At 41.6% G+C, this 17,316-nt stretch overlaps 1 long non-coding RNA gene and 1 pseudogene across 1 annotated transcript; one reads left to right on the top strand and one right to left on the bottom strand.

Moving 5' to 3' along the window:
- LOC119509787 overlaps positions 1 to 8,448 on the top strand; it is a 20,943-nt pseudogene extending 12,495 nt beyond the window's left edge.
- Positions 5,002 to 17,316, bottom strand: LOC119509792. Its single transcript, XR_005211790.1, has 3 exons — positions 16,118 to 17,316; positions 9,062 to 9,289; positions 5,002 to 5,988 (listed from the first exon to the last, which is right to left on the bottom strand). It is a non-coding gene; the product is annotated as an uncharacterized LOC119509792 (long non-coding RNA).

The raw sequence follows: 17,316 nt of genomic DNA, 5'->3' as shown, positions 1-17,316 counted from the left end.
TGGAAATGGACAGAAGTTATGGTAGCACGTTATTGTGAGAATAACTAACAGTGCTGAATGGTGTGTGAATGTGGTAGAAAGGGGAAGATGAGAATCACATATTTCACCAGAAGGAAGTTGGAGTTTAAAAGATGGGAATATATATCAGAGTGAATCTTGTGGTGGACAACGTCCATGATTAACTCTACAAATATTAGAAATCTCTTTCATGAACTAGAACAAATATATGACACTTTAACTAGAAGGGGTATGTAGGGAAAAAATATACCTATGGCAAACTATGTACTACAGTTAATAGCATTTTAACATTCCTTCATCAATAGTAACAAATGTACTATATCAATACTATGAGTCAATTATGGAGGCGGGGGAGGATCAGGGGTATGGGAGGATTTGAGTTTTCTTTTTTATTTTTATTTCTTTTGTGGAGTAATGAAAATATTCTAAAATAGTAAAAAAATTGAAAAAAATTAGTTGTGGTGATGAACACACAGCTATATAATGGTACTATGAACAACTGATTGTATACTTTGTATAATTGAATGGTCTGTGAAAAATATCAATAAAATTGAATTTTAAATAAAAAGAGGGAAGAAATTTTCAGAGGAGAAAATCAGCTCTTACCTATTGGCTTCCTATTATAGAAGATAAAAAGTTGGCTGTCTTCCCACATGGGTCATATGCCCTTCTCTCATTTCCTAATCTCCCAATATGATATTTGTATCATATATAAAGGATTAGCATCAGGATTCTCATGAGCAATTGTCATTTTGTGCATTTATAGGAAAGGAAGAGTTTCAAACCTGCAAGTTTGTGAAAATTGTACCCTTTCTTTTCATTTTCTCATAAACATACTTCAGGATTTGCTCCATTCAAATGTCTGAAACCAAATCAGAGGAAGCCATGGGCTCCAGGAGTTAGGAGAACCTGGGTAGGAGAATGGAGTTTCAGGGAGGCCGCTGGGCACCAGGCCTGGGAAAGAACCAGTTAGGATGGACTGTGTGGCAGAGCAGCTGTGAGGGAAGATAAGAAAAGAGATGTGATCAATTATCTGAGACCTGAGCACTTGGAAATTATTGCCAGAAGTTTCAAACAGCTACAGGATCAGTTAGAAATCATTCTAAATCATCACCTAGAAAGCTAGGAATTAAAATAAAGATATATTTTTAAGGGCAAATATGTACACAAAATGAAACATAATTATAATTATCTCACCAGAGAACATTTATGTAGTCCTAATTATGTAAATAATGAACATTAATATAACCAAAAATTGTGATTTAAATATTTTGGGGAAAGGGAGGCGCACGTGTGTGCATGTGCACGTGCACGTGTGAGTGTGTGTTTGTGGATGTGTGTCTGTGTTTGCATGGGGGAGGGGTAGAGATGTAAATCACTCAGCTCTTTGAACAAAAAGTCTTTAGATATTATCTAAAAATGATTAATTAAGAAATAGTGGTAGAAAGTGTGATTATTTAGAAATGTGAACATACATTTCAAAAGAAACCACAAGAATAATTCAAAGTGGAGGTCTTTTTGGGGTGGAGAGGATGGAGAAGGTACTGTTATAAATTGCACACACACACACACCCACAAGCAAACACATGTCCATATAGATCCAGAAGTAGAATGTAATTTTTAAAACACCATGTATTATTTTAATGTAAAATTAATATTGGACTTCTGTTTTTCTGTCTGCAAGGACAGTAATTTCTTGAGTCAATTATATACTATTTATATTTTGAAACATTTCATTATTGCTATGCATTGGTCATCCTGTGTTCTAATGTATAGGTATTTACAGATTACCTTAATGCCTAGCTTGTAGGAAAGTTATATGTACATATATTATAGCAATTTTCTCTATGTCTAGGTGTACTTATGGGCATATAATTTATGTTTACAACAATGTTGGGACACTTTTGTAATACTTCATGTAACCTTGAATTGCTATGGCAAATGCGCATTTTTCTCCTTTGCCATCAGTTCTTACTTGTGTCTTATCAGCTAAAATCCAGGCAGAGATTGACCGCATGGTTGGCAGACACCGGAGCCCCTGCATGCAGGACAGGAGCAGCATGCCCTACCCGGATGCTGTGGTGCACAAGATCCAGAGATACATTGACCTCCTGCCCACCAACCTGCCCCATGCAGTGATCAGTGATATTAAATTCAGAAACTACGTCATCCCCAAGGTAAGATTTGTTTCCCCTACCCTGCACCTCAGTGCATTTGAAGTTCTCATGTTCACAGTATGATTCCAATGCTCTGCCTTCAGGGGAAATGAGAAACATGCAATAATCATACATATGACAGCATGATGGATTTTGTGTTGTTTCCAGTTTGGGATTATAAAGCTTTCCAACAGATTGTGGTATCTTCCAGCCTTAGTCTTCCAAATTTCTTGTTCTTCTTTAATATTGTTCTGGCCCCTCTTAGCTGTTTACTTTAATATCAGATTATTGATTTCCAAAAACACTGTGCTAGGAATTTTGTTAGAATGGCATGAAATCTATAGATCAAATTGGAAAGAACTGACTTCTTGACATGTTGAATCTTTCAATTACTGAATATGATAAAAGCTCCCAATTTGTTTATGCTTTCCTCAACTTTCTCAAAAATTTTGTTCTCAGTGCGGTGGCCTGCATATTGTTTTTAGACTTTTTCCTACATAATTAATATTTTTGATGTTATTATAAATTGTGTAATTATTTTAAATGACCTTTCCAATTTTCTCTAGTATATGGAATAGAATCAATTTTATGAATTTAATAATATATCTAGTAACCTTGACAAATTCACTTAATATTGCTAATAGGTTGTTTGTATATTCATTTGGAATTTCTATGTACACAATAATGCAAGCTGGATTAATATTTATTTTGTTTCTATTTTCCAATTCTCCTGACTTTCATTACTCTTTGCATTATTACACTGACAAGGATTTCCAGGATATTTGTTGAACAGAAGTGATAGTAATAGGCATTCTTGTTTTGTTTTGTTTTCTTTTGGATCTCCAAGAGGGAATGGGGATTTAATATCTCACCATTGAAAATGATGCTTTATAAATATTTTTGTCTGTATTCTTTATCAGATTAAGAAAGATGCCCTTCTTCTCTTATGTTTGCATGTTTTTTGTCCTTAATGGGTTTATAATTTTATCAAACGGAGGATTCTCAAATACAATACTCTATTATGGCCCTTATTTCCCCACTAGATACATACACACACACCTCAATTTTATTTGCTACATTTTGTATTTATATTCACAAAAGAAATTTTTCTGCAATTTTTCTTTCTCAAAGTTTTCTTTTTAAATTTCTCATATGGAGATAATGCTTGCCTCAAACTAGGTGGGAAATATTCCCTACAGTGGGTCTATTTTTATTGCCTCTCACCCCATTCTCTCTTCTGTTTGTGACCTCTAAATTCTGTCTTGGAATGCCCTGTAATTTTTGGTTAAATAACAGAGATTAAATATGAAAAATACAGAGGCTCAGATAATGTTTGTCTTCCTCCAGAAAGGGTTCATCCCTCCTCTACTAGGATGACAGAATGATCTAATATCTCTTGTCCGCCTTCAAAACTGGAAATGAACACAGTCTAAAATTGATGGTGCAGGTCAGCTTACCTCTCCAAGTTCTTTCCATCTCTGCCATCTTGACTCCAATTTTTGTCTCATCAGTTTTCAGATGCCTTCTAACACGTGGTTTCTGTATTTATTCAGACATTCTCCTTGATATACAACAAGCTACTTGATCCCAATTGATGCCAGCACAAATTAACATTATAATAAAAATAGATACAACTAAAAATCCTATTTTGAAACTAAAGAAACGTCTGTGCATTTGCTAAAGGTGCAATTACTGTGCCATCTCTGGGGAAGAGGAAATTGAAGCCATTACCAAGAATCAAAGGATCTTGCCCCAATCAACGGTCAGGACTTCCAGTCCACTTTTTTCTCGCCCAAAGTCACACCCAGGAAAAGCTTTTCTTTTTTTAATATTTGGTTGAGAATTATTATTGAACTTATGTCTCCTGTGTGACTAAATTGGAAACCGACTGAGGAATCAGATAGGGATTGTCCATCTCACCCATCCAGGACACGGCGCCGGAGCCGAGCAGTGCTCTGTGAGCCGACGCCCTCGCATCCCTCTGCACGGGGCTGGTGTTCCCGCTCACGCCTTTTGAGCTTGGAACGTCCAGACCCCGAGGCAACGGCACCATCTCTTCTGCCTGGGACAACCCGGTTAAGGAACATGCAGCTCTGAGCGGTTGCTTGTACCCCTCCTACCAGCCAGGTGACTAATGTATTTTACCAGAGGGTGGAGTCTCTGCATTAGGTGGAGATAATGATGTAAAACGGGAGCTGGATAACTTTTTGAACAGGTCAGATAGTAAAAATTTTAATTTGGTGGGCCGTAAGTTCTCTGTTGCCACTACTCAGCACTGCCATTGTGGCCCGAAAGCTGTGCGCCGACAGTCATGGACACTGAAATTTCAATTTCATATATTTTCACATGTCATGAATTCTTCTTCTTTTCTTTATTAAAGAAGTTGGTTGTTTTACAGAAAAATCATGCATAAAATACAGAAATCCCATCTCACATTCTATTATTAACACCTTGCATTAGCATGCTAGATTTATTACAACTCATGAAATAACATTTTTATAATTGTACTGTTAACTACAGTCCATCATTTACAATAGGGTTCACTGTGTTGTACAGTTCTATTTTAAATTTTTATTCTACTAACATGTGTTCAACTTACAATCTCCCCTTTTAACCATATCCACATATATAATTCAGTGCTGTTGATTATGTTCACAGTGTTGTGACTGCCATCATCAGCACCATCCATTACCAAAACGTTATTTATCATCAACCCAAATAGAAACTCTGCACACTTGAAGCATTAACTCCTCATTCCCTACACCCAACCCAACCCCTGGTAATCTATATTCTATTATTCTTCTTCCTATTTTATTCATTTTATTTTATATTTTAAAAAATAAATTGATTTATTGTATTTTATTTAGTATTTTATCTTGTCCCTTTTGTTTTCTTTGTTTCTTTGCATGTTTGTTTCCTTCAGTACATTGACATTTTTGAAGAGTCCAGGAAATTGACGTGTAAAATGTTTCTCAATCTGATTTCGGTGATATATTTCATGAGATTAGATCCCAGCTATGTGCTTTTGGCAAATAAACTACATAGGTGATGTGTTTCTCCTATAGCATCGCTTCAGGGAGGTGGGGGACACAATATCAGGCTATCCCATTATGGGTGATGCTAAGTTCCTCCCTTAGTAAGAGACGTCTGCCAGCTCTCTCCATTTCAGATGTGCTGTTTTTCTTATGTAATTAATAACAATCTCTGGCATGGTACTTTAAGACATTGTGAATATCCTGTTTCCAAACTGTTCACCCAACAGATGTACCATTAATTGATGATCCTAGCCTGAATTGGTGATCCTTACCTGAATTGCTTTAAAAGGATGTTATTTCTAATTTTACTATCCCTTATTTGGCTTGTATTCATCTGCAAAGAAAGCTCTTCCATATTTTTAAATTAAGAAAATGAATTGCATTATTAACATTTGACAGTTATTACTGTATTTATTATCCCAGGAAAAGTCATTTTTAATTACATCACACCTTTATTCCAAAAACCCTGTGAATAGATTTCAGTTATTTCTGCCATTTCAAGAACCAGCAGAGACTTCTATTTTAAAACATAAATCATATATAAGATGTGGTAAACCAGATGCGATGAAATAGAGCAGGTGCTGCTTGATCCAGCTTGGTTACATGGAGAGAGGATTCAGAACTTTGGCACTCAAGTACTCAAGAGCTCAGTACCTCAGACTATTGGAGGGAATTTTAGCAAGATCATTGCCACTGACATTAAATGCATCCCTGCTTATTATACTTGGTCTGTCTTGCTGGAAATGTCACTGCCCTTCTTTGGACCTAGGTTTCTTCACCTATAGAACAAAAAGATTGGACTAAATGATTTCCTATATTTCCTCCAGCACCGTGAATTCTTTATAATTCAATTTATCTATCTGTCCATTCTAGGGCACAAACATAATCACATTGCTGACTTCTGTGATACACAATAACAAAGAATTTCCCAACCCAGAGACATTTGATCCTGGCCACTTTCTGGATAAGAGTGGCAACTTTAGGAAGAGTGAGTACTTCATGCCTTTCTCAACAGGTAATAGAAATTTATGTCCATCTCTACTTCAGGGGATGAGATATCTTATGGGATCTTTTGGAAGTTGGGTGCTGCATAGCCTGGGGCTCAGAGAACTGCTCTTTGTGCACAGTCAGGAGCACTTCTGCCAATGCCCAGGCACACACTCACCACAGGGTACATCCACATTCTTGGGCCAGATCGGTGGGACTTTGGGGAGCTGACCCAGTTCTTTCTTCCCAAATGGGAAAGATAGAGAATGGGTTGATTGAATTCTCCCTCCAGATACATCACTGAGCTAACCAAAAGTTCCTCCTAGAAGGTGACACTCATCCGGACTGTCCTCACCTGCCCAGAGAAGGTCACACAAATACCACAGCTTTGCTGAGTATCTTCTATGTGGTGCCCCCCTCACCCCTTAGATGACTTTGGGAACATAAGTACCCACAAGAAAGGATAGGCATTCAGAATAGGCACAACACAGTTAGAGAAGCAGATGAGTGGAAAGATCAGTGCAATCAAATACGACCTGTGCTGTGAGAGAGGGAAGCACTGGCCACACTGGGGGCCGAGAGAAGTAGTTGCCTGCTTTCTTCTCTCACGTGCCCAACAGTGACACACAAAATGGAATAAGCAACACTATAATAGAAGAAATGACATTTCAGCTATGTCACAAGGAGCAGGGAGCAAGGAAAGAAGAGAGATCACGGCGTGATTACAAAAGTCATGGACCACAGGGAAAGGAACAGGATGTTTGCTTTAGAGGGAAAATTTCAGAAGTACCTGCCAAGGAACTGTGAGGTCAAGAAACCCTTGAGAATTGCAGAATACCATCAATGATTGCAGAGCCCCTTGCTCTTCCTAGAAGACCCCCTATTGGGTAATGGGTCTCCACTCCTGCAGTGTGTGCTGAGTCTCTGGACATGGAACTGCCTTAAGTTTTTCTGTGGCTTTTGATGCTGGGTTTGTATCTGGCACTGTGGATGCCAAAATGACAAGGACTGAACCTTCCCTTCAAGGAATGCACATTTTAGTGGGTAGATAAGTAAATAAACAAAGAATTATGATACAAACTGATCCATGTTGCAGTGGAAGCCTGAATAGAATGCTGAGGAAATCCAGTGAGGGCAGAATTTCTACAGGGTTCCTGAGGGGATCACAAGGATTATAAAGAGGAAATGACATTTGACCTCGGTTATGAAGGAAGTAGAAGAGAAAGGCATCTCAGTCAAAAGAAACAGCATGGCACATGGCTTGAAACTGCCTAATGTGTTGGAGATTGATGAGGGGTGGGTTTGGCGAGAGCTGAGAGTTGAGGGTGTGAATGAAGACTGGATGGAAAGATCACAGAACATCAGACTGGGAACAGAATGTAAAGGGCCAGGTCAAACAATTTGGACATAGCCCATAGGAAAGGCATAGGAGCCATTCAAAATTTTAAAGTCAGGGAGTGACAGGTTTAGACATACGACTTTGAAGGTACATGAGGAAAAAAATCATTAGTTGACTTTGTGCCAGAGGTAGAAAGGGAAACAGATATGTAAGCCCCCTCTTCCCAGTCCTTCCCCCTTTGTCCCACCTGGGCAAGGAATGTGGGTGTGATTCTCAAAAAAGATTGACAGAAACTTAAAACATCCAAAGAGCCATTATAATGTGGGAATACTCAATGATGTAGTTGGCACAGTGTTGAGTACTTAAAAATTTCTACTATAAGTATTTGTAGAATGATACTAGGTGGACAAGTGTTTCTGTCCCTCTGTCCACCTATCTATCCAACTGCCCTTTTGGACATCCTGCCTTCCACTCACCCATCAAGTTAATCATTCATAATACAGTTACTGAGTGTTCTGTGATAGTTCAGAAACATGGCATTCAAGGAGCATCTTCCCCTGTGTTTCCGATTTCCAGGAAAACGACTTTGCGTGGGTGAGGGCCTGGCCCGCATGGAGCTGTTTTTATTCCTCACCACCATTTTACAGAACTTTACCCTGAAGTCTCTGGTTGAACCAAAGGACATCGACACCACCCCAGTTGAGAGTGGCTTTGCCTCTGTGCAGCCTTCATACCAGCTCTGCTTCGTTCCTATCTAAGGAAGGGGCAGCCGTCTGCCAGCTGCGGTGCCGTCTGCAGCTTCCCTCCCCTGGGGCACCGTTCACCTCCCTCCCTCTACTGGGGTTGCCTCCTCTGACCTCCCCCCTCCACATCTCCCCATGCCCTGAAGATCCAGGGAGAATCCAACCTCCATTAAAGCACTTTCCTGTGCTTCGCTACAGAAATTTACCTGTTGTTCTCCCACTTAGTGATTTTTATATTGACCACCACATACCTTAATAATGTATCTAATATTGAGTTATTACTGTGGTATCACTGTGAAACAGAGCAAAAAAAATGATTAATGTGTGTCCATTCACAACTATACTATGTCCTCTGTGTTCTAAAGAAGTGTTAATTTTTGCTGGGACAGTTCTGAGACGTTCCTTCTTTTGTATATTTTAAAGTAAGGAAAAAAAGAAGAAGGGAAGGGACGGGAAGGGAGGGGAGGGGAGGGGGAGGGAGGGGAGGGAAGGGAAGGGGGAAAGAAAGGAAGGAAGAAAGAAAGAACAAGGAGGACATGCCAGTTTTCTTCAAGGGAGCACCAAGAGGTGGTAGATGAGAACTGGACGGAAGGTCATTTGGATGAGTGCCGCATACAGTGACTGGAGATTTGAGTTTGAACATGAGAGAAAGTGTATCAAGGAGCAGCTCCAATTGTGGGGAAATATCGAGAGGATCAGCCGTGGGCAAGAATGAACATTAAGTGTTGGAGTCCGTAACCCCACATTTGTGTTTCTACAACACTAAATGAAGATTTCAATTACTTTAATACTTCCTGTTTGTTAACTGAGGTTCAAATATTGAAGGATGTCTCCATATTGCTAATCATGTGTTCTGGCTATTAGTCTTCTCTCCCCAGGAAGACAGCAGTATCTCTTGACAATATCATCAGGCTTTATTCTTTTTTGAGTTTTCACCACAGTGTTTTCCTCTTAACATAAGTGTGATGGCAAGTTGATGCTTTGGTCCTGAAGTCATTAGCTTTGTGTTATCTGCAAAACACAGACGTCCAAACATTTTATACACTTCACATAGTCATGTTTTTCTTCCTTCTGTCTTGAAATAAAGATGTGAGAAATGGCATCATGCATTACCCTTCTCCCAGTTCACCTCCCAGGGGAAGCCACTTAAGCTTTGGCATGCATTTTTAAGAGAACCAATATGTGTACTGGTGTACATATATATCTGTACACATATGTATCCATAAGTATGAATTCATAAATGATATGACATATGGGATTAACATGGTTCTTTACAAATTTATATTCATACTATACACATTATTCTACAATTTGCTGTTTTTCTAGTAAGCAATATATTTTAGAGGAAAACCTCTATTATAACAGAAATATGGGCAAATAATTCAAAAGACAGATTAAAGAAGAAATGGAAATGACTAACATGTGAAAACAACTTAAAAATAAAAACTGCAAATAAATTACATTACATACCTTTCAACTATATTGATTGGCAATGAAAATAGTGTTTACAAAATGTGGACAAACAGGCAGTCTTGTCATTCATTCTAATGTCACTTTTTCTATGCATCCCACCCTAAGTATCTTAATGAAATTTTGTAATCTCCCTTCCATCACCTCTTTTTTCCTTATCACTCAATATTTTATTCTCCTTTCACCATTTTTGGCACTATTCATGTTTTACATTAATCTTTCTCATAAACTTTTGAAGTAGATAATGATTAGGTCAACGCCTATTGCTGTTGTAACAAATTACCACAAACCTAGTGCCTTAAAGCAACATAAGTTATCATCTTACATTTGTCGAGGTCAGAAGTCAAAAATCAGTCTCATTTGGCTGCAATCAAGTCACCAGAGCTGGATCTGTCCAGGGGCTCTAGGGGACGCTCCATGTCCCTGCCTTTCTCAGCCTCTGGAATCTGCCAGCATCCGTACCTCATGACCCCTTCCTCAGATAACTCCAGCTTCTCACTTCTGTTGTCACATAGCCTCCCGCTAACTGTGATGCCCCTGCTTCCCTCTTACTGGGGCTCTGGTGTACACAGGGAACTGACCAGATAATCCAGGGTAAGCTCCTTATCTCAAAATCCTTGATTTAAGCAAGGATTAAATCCCTTTTACCATGTATTATAACATATTCCCAGTAGGGCTGGCCCATCCATGTCCAGTGCTCTCTTGCTATGCGGGGGTCTGGAAGGTGCAGGTAAATTCACCATCTCAGGGAAGACAGAGGCAGGCATGGGCTAGTCCTGTTCACCTCAGCCCCTACTCACCAGGAGATCCACCTCTAGGATGATGGACCTGTCTCCTTGTCTCCACCTGTTCACAATCTGGCCTTGGGCTTCACATATTGCTGTCTTCAGCGGCTTCTTGGGCTGGCCCTTGGGTGTCTGGGGTCTTACAGTTAGGGGATCAGGAGTCGAAGCAGCTCTGCCCAGCAGCCAGGCTGAGACAGAGTCATGCCTGGCCCCAGGGTTTTAATGTGGGCACATGGGGGGATGGAGAAGAAGAGAGCCTTGCTGAAGCCACAGAACTGAGGAGAACAGACTTGGGTCTTTGCCACTCTCACACTACAGACAGCAGGCCAGAGGCTGTGCCAAACTGGAGTCTTGTCCACAGCCAAAACCATTCTGAGCAAAGCAGCTCTCAAAGTCTTCAGTGGGCCATGTCACAGCACTTTCATGTTCAGCCAAATCAAGGTTTGTAATGGAGCTCCAAAAATTGGAGGCCATCTGACTGTCCCCAGGTCTTGGGGTTCCCATCTATTCATGGTTTTCTACCATAAATATTCAAGTGCTCCTTCTCCCTTAACTTTCTGCCCAGCAGCAAATCTTAGACAGACTCATGCCTAGGCCCAGGGTTTTAATGTGGGCACATGGGGGTTGGTGAAGAAGAGAGCCTTGGAGAAGCCGCAGGAACAGAGGAGAACAGACTTGGGTCTGAAAGAGTTGTGTAAGGTTGGAATGGCTGGTATTGTTTCTTCAATACCTTGATAGAATTCACAAGGAAAGAATCTGAGTTTGAGGTTCACTCTTGGGGGTCTATTTTGATGACAAATTCAGTGTCTTTGATCAGTATAGTGCATTTTAGATTCTCTTTGATCCTCTGTCATTTTGTGACATTTATCATACATTGTGCCTTGGGTCATGTCCGTGGATGGAAAGTGGCACACTCAGAGACCTCACCCATTGCAGCTCCTTTCCTCACAGGGAATCCCCTCAGGATCTGCTGGACCTGTATGACTCACCAGCCTCTCACATGCTATTGTCTTTGGAATAACTCATCCAGATTTAGGAGCTGTTTTTATTGGGAACATTAGACTAATCGAGCTTCCTCACCATTTGCAGAAAGTGGGCCTCCCTGACTGCATCACTGGACAGAAATGAAAGGGCCCCTTTTCCTCTCCACCACGTTAACTCCTGCCCCAGAAAGAGTGGCTGGGAACAGGTTAGCAACTGATTTCAATGCCCGCGGAGCACTTCACACAGCTGCAAATTCCACCAACGGTGAAGGGAAGGCAAGAAACCCAGTGGGCCCTCACCTAGAGCTGAGCTTTCTCACAAAGCCCTTTCACGACCTCCCTGGGAAAGTGGTCCAGGCCAGAGATTTCTCTAGGAAGGGCAGGGTCTCGAATGCAGGTCTCAGGGAAAGGAGGGATCTCCTTTTCTTTGAGTCCCAAGACCAGCTCAGGGGGAAACAGACAAGGAGCCTCGGGTTGAGTGAGAGAGGATCTCACAGGCCCCCGGCCTCCTGCACTGGCCTGGAACACACAGGGCCCAGAGCCCAAACTTACTGAATATTTTTAACTGTGAGTGAGGAGCTAACAATTTAGAAACCCTTGTTAAGGGAAGAGGAGGACTGAGGCAGAAATTCAGAGAGGGAGAAAAAGCCTGAACTCCTAATTGTCGCCACAGGGCACTTCCTGGGAGGGACAGGAAGACTCGGGCCTTTTTGTGCACCTGGTTTCTGTCGCCCTCTGCTGGTCATTTGGGAATCAACATCTCATTGAATTTCCAAGTTAAGTGCACGGGGCTCTTCTCAAAATGCCAGAAGCAAGTGTCAGGGAAGCAAAGCAACCTGGGCAGTGGCTGAGCCAGGGAGGCAGCCCAAGCCCCTGCCCTCTCCCACTTGTTGTAGTTTCCAGGCTGCTATGAAAAATACCACAGAACAGGCTGGCTTCAACAACAGGAATTTATGTTGCAGTTTTGGAGGCTGGGAGTCCAAAGTCACATATCAGCAGCCCATGCTCTCTCCTGGAGTCATTCTGGTGGTGACTTGCCTACAATCCTGGTGCTCCTTGGCTTCTAAATGCACCTGCTTCTGTCCCATGGTGATCTGTCTCTTTCTGCCTGGTCTCCCTGGTCTCCCTCTCCTACTTGTAAGGATTCCAGCCACAGTGGATCACAGCCCACCCTTATTCACTCACGACACACCGTAACACATTCCAAGATTCTGTTTACACTGACTTCACACCCACAGGACCGTGGTTAGGACTTGAGCATGTTGGTTTTGGGGACATAATTCAGACCCCAGCACCACCCTTTGACCTCCCCAGCAGCACACCTTCACCAGGCCTGTCCTTGACGCTTGGCCAGTGAGGTAGAACCTGACACTCCATCAGCCACTCCCTCCTAGACTGAGTCCCGGACAGGACATGCAGACGCTGGTACAGAATGGCTCCTCAGTAATGTTCACAGCTCTTGTGACTGTGTCCCAGGTCCTGTCCACTGGGGAGCCCAAACTCCCCTGTCACTAGTCACCTGTACAAGGAAGTTCTGAGGTCAAATCATGAGGCCAAGATACATGCCTCTGCTGTCAAGGCTCAACAACCAAGTGAGAGGGGATGATGGACGTGGAGGTCATAGGAACTAGAACAGACCATGAAAATATGAGGCAAAGCTTAGAAGGGAACCTGAAAATCAACATCTAGAAGAAGCTTTCTACCTGTCTTAGCTCTGCAAATGTGCTCCCAAATGGTAGGTCAGCAAGCAGAGAAACAAGCTATGGGATGTGCTAGTGCAGTCTGCAGTTTAACCCTCAATCTCCCAGGCTGTGTCCCTCCCTCCCTTCCATCATTGCTTCACTCACTGAATGGTCTGATAGGTACAGAGTGTCCTGGCTCTCATGGAGCTTATATTTGCTTATTTATGTGACCCAAACTCAGCTCCTGAGGAGCAGTGCTCTGGGCATGGGAAGGTGGATACTGTGTGCAGTTGTGGAGTCTGCAGTTCAGAGAGGGGAGCCGGCGTTGCCCCAGATGCCCTTAAATTTGCCCTCCTGTAGGCTCAGGATAGGTCAGGCCAGTTGGGCCCCACTAGCCTGGGAGGCAGGTGACCCCTTGTTCTCTCTCTTTCTATAATTTCTAGCCCTCTGAAACAGGTCTAATAAGATGTGGTTTTTACTTAGTCCTTTTCCAAAGTGGTTGTCTCTTTTTACATTTCCCTTAGCAGAGATATAGCATTTCTCGGTTATTCACATTTTTGCACATCTGTTTTCATGCTTTTAAAATTTAGATTTTTTTAATAGAAGTGTGAGTTGTATCTGATTTTTCATTAGTGTGTCCCCTAAGAACAGCGATGTTGATTCTTTTTCATGTACTTCTTGAGCTGTTGTATTTTTTCTTTGTAAATTGTCTTTTTGAGGTGTTCTCATTTTAAAATTTCTGTGAACTTTTATCCTTTGGGTTTCACAATTAATTATTTAACTGTTTATGGATTAGGGTAACACAACTAAAGTGGGGTGAGGATGGCATTAACAAAGAGAATGGGGCTGCTTGTCTGAGAGGGAACTTAGCACCCAGCATTCCTGTGGAGGGTGTCACCACCCAGGAGGCAGGAGGCTCCCACATGGAGCAGGGGCCAGAAGCTGCCTTGTTTGGGGAATCACAGCCCAAGCAGGTTGAGGGGAGTGTCCACATGTGGTCAGCTGCTGATGTGGGGTGTCAGGGGATGAACAGGGGAGAAGGGCTTCCACCACGGATGGGTGCCCTGGTGTGGTTTCAGAGCCCAGAGTGAGGAGAGTAGCCTGATACGAGGTGTCAGTGCTTTATCAGGGTGGGGAAGGTGTCCACAAGGAAGGGAGGGCTGCTGTGGCTCATTGTAGCCCCAGCAGGGTAAGGAGGGTGTCCGTTCTGGGGAGGGTGAGGAGGCAGAAATAGGGGGCTGTTTCCAAAGGGGAATTGATCAAGTATGTAAACACATTAAAGATAATGAGATCCAAGTTTCCTACTGTCAGCAAAGAAAGTAATAAATAAGGAAAGGGGGAAAAACTAGAATGAAACTTGTGGTGTTGAATTAGAATAAGATGTACCAGAATGAATTTATAGTTGTCAGTATTTGTAGATAAAGATAGTAGTAAATATACATACAAATGTATACATGTAGTATCGATATTATCTATCTATATCACATATATATACATATATATACACAAACATATATATTATATATATATATAGAGAGAGAGAGACTGCACTGTTTACTGAGAAGTCCTGGGAGCTGTGACAGCCCAGTAGCAATGAGCACAGATCTTGGCTTCTACAGAACATTTTCAACTAAAAGAACCAAGCATCCTTGGAGAAATCACTGATTGGAGAGCTGGGACAGGAAAAATATATACCCTGTGTATTAGTCAGGGTTCTTAGGGAAACAGAAGCAACAGGAGATATCTATTAACAGTATGAGATTTTATAAACGTGTCTCATGCAACTGTGAGGATGCAAGAGTCCAAAATCCCTAGGGCAGGACACCAAAGTCCAAATTCCATAGGGCAGGCAGCGAGTTGTCACTCCAATGAGGGTCTTCGATGAATTTCCCAGGAGAGACTGGATGGCTGAAGCAGACACAAAAGTTCTCTCTTTTGTCCACTGAATCTATCACCTTCCCTTTAAATGCCTTCCACTAATTAGGTTAAATGTCTCTTACTGAGGAAGACACTCCCTTGGCTAACTGCAGATGTAATTAGGCACAGATTCAATCAATGTACTGATGATTTAAGTCCATGAAATGTTCTCACATCAACAGACAGGCCAGTGGTTGCTTGGCCAGACAGCTGGGCACAATCACCTGGCCAAGTTGACACATGCACCCAGCCACCAAAGCCTGAGTACCTTACGGTGTGAGAAAAAAAGGAACAGCTCAAAAAATGATGGGAACAGTCAAAAGGATACCAAATCCAATCATTAAGAGACAATTTCAGAACCAAAATAAATAATTATATTAATGGACCATAGCCCATTGAATAAAATTTAACTCATGATTTCATACTGATAAAATAAGTGACTAAACTCACAAGTTCATGAGGAATGGATAGTTACATCTACATAGTTTCAAAGAATCTACCCAGAAAATACTTCTTAATTCTGAGGGTAAGAAGAATAACTTCACAGGGAAGGGCACTTACAGACACCATCTTATGATGGGATCAACATGGGCGTCATCCATAATGGAACAGACTGAAATTTTTTGTCACCTAATAGGATGCAATGAGAAGAAAAACATCATTCCTGCCAAAGATGCATAACCTGAATCTAATCGTGAGCGAACATCAGACAAACCCAATAGAGGGATATTTTATAAAACCACAAACTATTCTCTTCGAAAGTGGCAATATCACTGAGGAATTATTCAAGACTGCAGTTGATGAAAGAGAAATGACAAGTAGTTGCAGCATGAGATTATGAACTGGAATCTGACATGGACCTATAGGGTCTCATTGGGACTTATTGGTGAAACACGAATAGATATGAAAATGAGACCATCCTAATTTCCTGTACCAGAATCACAACATTTCTATCTGCTTGTAACCAATTAAATATGTATAATTATGTAAATGTATACTTACATAAAAGTTAAAGTTTCCTTGGAAAGAAATCAATCTAATCCACAATGCCAGCCAAGCCGAGGTCTGTGTTGCCCTGTGACTGGGGCGGGTTCCCGCAGATGCCCTCCCTGTCCGCCAGGTGGGCCGCGATGGGGAAGCTCCTCCGTGTGAGAAGCCCCTGACCTGGGAGATGGGGAACCTGGGTTCTAAGACAAGCTCCTCTGCTGATGCACAGGGGACACACCGCCTCACTGCGTCACTGAACCCCCATTCCTAAAAGAAAGGAAGGCTTAGATTAGTGGGTCACTGAGATCCTTTCTGTGTCTAAATTATCTGGATTCCTTCATTCTATAGAAACAGAAGGGACCAGGCAGGAGCTCAGCAGGAGAAGGAGGAGCAGAACATAGACACCCATCTCTCAGAGAATAAAATGATGGCTCTAAAGAAAGCCCTGGAGTGTGTTTTGCCCCCTGATAAGGAAGTAAAGTTCCTTAGAGTCCAGAGCTATGTGAGCCAAGCAGCTGAAGAACTGTTTCTCTTTGTTCTAGATGGAGAGTTCAGCAAGACCTAGGCTTACCCAAGTTCTAAAAGGTTATAAACCTGAACTTTTCTGGCCTCTTTCTGTAATCGATTGCTTCTGCAATTATTAACTCAATGTTTACTGTGAACATCACTGATATGGATGAGTTGCAAAATACTGAAGCATAGTACACACTCAGTAAATCTCAGTGCCCTCTATTGAATTGAATGTTTGCTTGGAGGAAAGCATGCAAGAGTCAGGGACACGGGTTCCAGCTGTAGTTCTGCCCACTGCAGCCCCTGTGGGCTCAGCCAAGGCAGGGAATCCCCAACAGCCAGATTCCTTCTCTCTAAAATGGAAATATTTGTATCTTAGGCAAAGGTAATTGGGAGAAACAAAGAAATGTAATAGGTGTGAAAGTTCTTTTAAATTGTCTGTTTCCCTGTAAACATGAGGTATTAATCCTTTTAGAAAGAACAAAGTAACGTTCTCTTAGCAACAAACTAAAAAATAACTGCACTCATCAGTTAGAAAACAGTTAGTAATGGACTGTGACACATTGAATAAAATAAAGTAAAAACAAGCTCTGGATGTTTCTGGAGAAGTTTTGCCATGAGTGACACAGCATAACTCTAGGTATGTTTCAATCCTCATGACCATGAAATGCTTCTCCCCCTTTCAGGTTTGCAGCATCTGCACA

The sequence above is a fragment of the Choloepus didactylus genome, chromosome 15 (assembly GCF_015220235.1).
Source record: "Choloepus didactylus isolate mChoDid1 chromosome 15, mChoDid1.pri, whole genome shotgun sequence".
Taxonomy (NCBI): domain Eukaryota; kingdom Metazoa; phylum Chordata; class Mammalia; order Pilosa; family Megalonychidae; genus Choloepus; species Choloepus didactylus.
Note: the sequence above shows the minus strand (reverse complement) of the source record. Positions and strands in the feature narration are given on the sequence as shown.